Source organism: Apium graveolens, unplaced genomic scaffold (genome assembly GCF_009905375.1).
Source record: "Apium graveolens cultivar Ventura unplaced genomic scaffold, ASM990537v1 ctg7873, whole genome shotgun sequence".
NCBI classification, from domain to species: domain Eukaryota; kingdom Viridiplantae; phylum Streptophyta; class Magnoliopsida; order Apiales; family Apiaceae; genus Apium; species Apium graveolens.
In genome coordinates this window covers 17,248-22,562 of record NW_027420698.1, presented here as the reverse complement: position 1 = coordinate 22,562, position 5,315 = coordinate 17,248, and the positions used below count along the sequence as shown (strand labels likewise).

General features: G+C 34.5%; 1 long non-coding RNA gene and 1 pseudogene across 1 annotated transcript; both read left to right on the top strand.

The window, feature by feature from the left end:
• Positions 1 to 2,552: 2,552 nt before the first annotated feature.
• On the top strand, positions 2,553 to 3,556 carry LOC141704463 (uncharacterized). The gene is made up of 3 exons (XR_012567964.1): positions 2,553 to 2,675; positions 2,784 to 2,967; positions 3,389 to 3,556. It is a non-coding gene; the product is annotated as an uncharacterized LOC141704463 (long non-coding RNA).
• Positions 3,557 to 3,931: 375 nt separating this feature from the next.
• LOC141704460 (E3 ubiquitin-protein ligase SINAT4-like) lies at positions 3,932 to 4,925 on the top strand (annotated as a pseudogene).
• The last annotated feature ends 390 nt before the right edge of the window (positions 4,926 to 5,315 follow it).

The following is a 5,315-nucleotide window of genomic DNA, read 5'->3' as shown; positions in this document are numbered from 1 at the left end:
AAACTGAAAGCAACCATTCAGTGGCTAACACTGCACCAGTCAATAAGAAAGTAATGTATGAGGTTGGTTGTTCTTTATTTTTTTCAATCTTCCCACTTCTATGTTACGGTATCATTACTCCTATTCATTTGCTTCATAAAAAGTCAAAACAGTCATCAGTATTAGCTTTTAGCATGCTAAACCCCTTATACTTGTGGTCATGAAACAGGAATTTCAGAATGACAAACAAAGAAGGAAGAGACTGAAACTCCTCAAATACGAAACTGTATGATATGGCCTGAACTGTATCACATCTTTACTTGTATCTTTCATTTGTTATTCATTTCTAAAATTTTCTCGCCAGTTAAGATATTAAAGAAATAGTCTAGTTCTTAGTTGACTTCATTTAGTAACTAGTAAGATTGAAATTGTGATATAAAAATGATCTATCTTGAGACAACTGTTGAATGATTTTGCAATGGCAGATGGTTTCTTTTTATTCAACTAGTGAACAAAACAAGATATGTTACTAGTAGTGTCTACCAGTAGGTATAGTTAATCTAGCAGGCTTATTTGTTCTCCTGGAGCATAAGTTGATTAAGGTGCAGTCTGGATTGCGACTTAAGAGCTATGAGCACCCGTGGGGATACATTTTTATAGAATTCCTGATATTTCACTTTTGGAGAATGTACATAACAAATTATTCTTGTTAATAATGTATATAGATTTAGTGTGACTAGCTCTTTTGCATCCTGCAGTTCGTATTGTTCTCCCACTCAACTAACAATATTCATAATTGTGTCCCCTGAATTTTAAGTTCAGTTCCCCCATAAAGTATAACATTTATTTATTTTATGCATAGAAAATATCCGTGAAAGAAAAATATAAGTTGTTATATTATAGTATTAAGAGAGTTCTTATTTCTTAGGCAAAATAATATGTATCGCTTTTACTTCATAAGTTCAGTGTACAAGTGAAGGTATGACGTAGCAATGTAGCTTAAGAAGTCTATGTACTCATTTATTAGCAACACTAATGATGATGTGTTGAACAGGTGTTTTCAAATGATGTACTGATGGGAGAACATTATGCCAGTAGTACTGTACGTTTCTGTAGTAGTGTCTGTAACCTTAAATGTTGACATATGGACGTTTATTTTAAGGGTTTTTGAAACTATTTTTAGGTAATCAGCTAGCTACAAAGCAGCTGAACTTTTTACGAAAAAAGAAGCATAATTATGGATTACTTTACAAATCTATGTGCCCTGGTTTACAAATTGCCTTCTGTATATGTTTGAGGCCTCCTTTTATTTGGAAATTTTGAGAACCTAGCATGTAGTTTGTCAATCTTATTTTAAGTGAATTTTATGTGTACTTCGACTTTCTCTATAGATTTTCGGGATAGATGATTTGAAAAAGGAGGTTGACAAAAGAGGAAAAGATGAAGTTGTTACAAGCGGGACCTCCCAATCTTCACCAAGAGAAACTGCGAGGAAAGGTGGTATCTTTACAAAGCAGGACATTGACAGTCTCTTCATGGAAGTGAGCCAGGTGACACTATGGGCATTTGTTTATTTTCTATTACGTCTTGGTTTGATTTCACTTTATATTAAGAGATCCAGTTCTTTGTTTTTCTTATAATGCAGGAAGGAAAAGAATATTAACTTAAGAGTGGTTGTCGATTTATTTTGAAGATTGTTTTCTCCAGATTGGGAAATTGCCTATCACAAGCTGTAATGATATTGCAAGGACAACATAGCTCTTACGGAAAATGTGAAGAGAACCTGAAAAGGCCAAATGAGCTCTGAGTAGCCAACATCAAATCCTTGTAGACTCTATATTTTCTTTAATTTTTAGTAGAAATCTTAGACTCATGAAGGCAGTGATATCAATATGCTTTTAGCTTTTGTATAACTATGTTGTTGTGATTTTCGATCATGGATTAACTTTAGAACTTTTGTTTAGATTTGCAAAGTTAATTTCATTTGATTACTTGTTATATTTTGTGTAAGACAACGCTTTTAAGAACCAAGCTTCATTAAAATATCATGTCTTTAATACTAAAACAATGCTTTCGAACACAAAACTTTGGTGCAAAATTAACTTTCACAACACTAGTAAACCATTGTCTATATAATATTAAGATATTGTATCAAAGGTATTCATGCAATACGTTTGGACAAATAAACAGTTGTATGTATCTGATCATGCCATACATTAAAATCCAAAACTGTTGTGTGTAGAAATTTATTACAAGAGTTCTACGAGCTCAATTTCATTTTTGTTGTCTATCTGAATACACAACAACGTTTATACAACAATAAGTGTTGTAGGATTGGCTTTAATGTTATACCTTACACAACGGTTTTCTGAGTTTCTGAGAACCCTTGAGTAATGTCGCTTGTTACGACGAAAACAAGCAAAAAATGTTATCTTTTCTGGATGTAATACACCGGGCTTAATCCATAATCATTGTCTGTATAATCTCAGACAATGTTTTTTAGCCGTTGTCTGATCCAACTAACAGACGGCGGCTCAATAGTCAACGGGAAAATAGGGTATCAGACAACGGACATAAACCGTTGTTGAAGCTTGTTTTCCTTGTAGTGTGAAGACCTGGGAAAAGCCTTTGCAGATCTTGTGATTTTAAGAACTTTCTTAGAGGCCGAGGAAGCAGAATTGGCTAGCCAAGTGAAGGTACTCAGAACTTGTCAGTCTATCATTTGCAAAGTTTACATAGAATTCATCTTATTATACTTGTAAATATTCTCTTCCTATATTTACCAGAATTTTTAAACATTGCAGTATGAAAAAGTTGAGAAGATTGGTGAAGGAACATATGGAGTAGTTTATTAGGCTCGTGACCGCGTCATAAATGAAACCATTGCTTTAAAGAAAATTCGACTAGAGCAGGAAGATGAAGGAGTGCCAAGCACTGTTATTAGAGAAATTTCTTTACTAAAGGAGATGTAGCAGGAAATATTGTCAGGTACTGAACATGTGTCTGTTACAGATTTCTAGATTATGCATTTCTACTGCAGTAATAATGTGGCAAATGGTGTGTTTCTACAGAGCTAATGTACTTTCTGATTGTATTGTATTGCAAATTAACAATGTGCTTTGAATTACTTTCACAAAGCTAATCTGTAATTACTTACATATGAATTTGTGATGCTTGCTATTATTATAAGTTCTGAAGAAAGCTTTAAGTACAGTGATATGAAGTAGCAAAATATGAAATGTTCTTTGTTAGAGTAGTTTTTAAACACGGGCATGTGTAAGAAGTATCAGACTCGGGGCAATATTTTATTTTTTTTACATCTTTTTGGCCTAAAGTGTCCGAGTGTTTATACGATTGTCCGAGTGCCTTGTATAAATAAGTGCTAATTCCTGGAACTTTCAACTTTCAGATAGAAACATGCAATGGAAGGCACTGCTGTGGACTGAGAATTGTAAACTCTAAAAACCAAAATCTTGGGGTTTGCTTAAGAATCGAAGAAGGATGAGCCACACTTCAATTCTCTCTCACTTTCTAAATCTCTCCGCTACTTCCCCACTCATGTACTTCTATTATTCTTTACCCCTCTTTTTCTACACATATACATTCATATTTCTTGTATTTGTATGTATATTGTATCTATTGTTTTGCTGATTTTGCTTGTGATTTTATAAGTTCTTGAAGAATTCAGAGGGGTTTCTAGAAAAGGGCTGAGTTGTTTAGTGATTATGGTAAAAGGGGTCGTTGCTTTTGCAGTTTATCAGCACCACAGCCTTAACTTTCTGATAATTCTACTACTTCTGTCAGGTTATTCAGTAATTTAATCAGTATTTTAACTTCTAAAGTTTTGATTTTTATATCGAAAGATTGTTTTTGTTGAATTTGGATTGTTTTGTATTGATATAGAAGTGGATAATGCTAACTTGTTGTTTAGACCAATCTTTATTTAATTGCAATGGGGATTTCAGGTTTGTTTTTTAATGTGAAAAGTTGCATTTTCTTTGGTTGCGGTGTTGTGCATTCTGTTTTATCTATTACCTATTTATTGGATTTCTAAAGCTGGGCTTTGCGGAATGCTGCCTTTGTGTATTGGTCCCAACAAGCCTATGTTGTGGACTGAGAGTTGGACTGCTCAGTGAGTATACGAGTGCATGTATGATTAAGATCCACATGCATGGAAGAGGCAAGTTGCTCTAATTTCTTCTACCACTTTAGCCACTCAGTTTACTGTTGTTTCACTTATAAGTGTTTATGATTTATCTTCCTCTCAAATGTTGGCAGTACTAGAGATTTACCTTTCTCCACAGAATGCATCCTTGCTGTGTCCCAACGGTCACACTTTGTTTCTGTTTAACCTGTAAAGTGCAGGTTCATAATCGATGTCCTACTTGTAGACAAAAACTGGGATATATCAGGTGCCTGGCTCAGGAGAATGTAGCAGAATTGCTTCAACTTCCTTGTAAGTATTACACACTAGGATGTCCGGAGATATTTCCATATGACAGCAAACTTAAACACGAAGAATGATGCAGTTTTAAACCATACAGTTGCCCATATGCTGGATCAGAATGCGCTGTAATTGGCACTATTCCCTTTCTGGTTTCACATCTACGAGATGACCACAAAGTGGACATGCACTCAGGATGTACATTTAACCATCGATAAGTGCAATCCAATCCTCGCGAAGTTAAAAACACCACTTGGATGCTAACAGTAATCCAGCTTACTCTATTTTTACCCCTCTTGCCTTAATTTTCTAATACCTATTTTACAGATGACTTGAATATGGACTAGTCAGTGTAGGCTTGGTTCTGAAAGCTATTAAATCAGACCCTAATTTGTTTTGTGCCAGGTCTTCCATTATTTTGGTCAATATTAATTTTTGCCTTCACTTTGAAGCCTTCCAACTTGGCACGTCCCCTGTATACTGCGAATGAACAAGTTATTGGATCCACAACTTTGTCCTGATACTAGTAACTCTAAAGATACAAATTCTGCAATGCTTTGATGGTAGGAAATTGTTTTCTCTGTTTCTTCACCCCCTTTAAGACTTGTAATCATCTCATAACATTGATTGTAGGTCTATTTTACATCAAGATGCCAACTGATTCGTACAAGGAAACTCGTAACCTTACAGTTTCACTTGAAGATAATTTGTTTGGTGGTCAAGTGTTAAACTTCAGGTTATGATCATGCAAACTTTGATACATGTCACTCACTTTCTACATAATTCTGAATATGCATATTATTTTAAATTTTTGGTTTGTCAGTACCACGTGTTTATTGTGCAAATGGCAGTTGATTGCTTTAGTTGTATCCTGGATTTTTCTTTTAGTCTC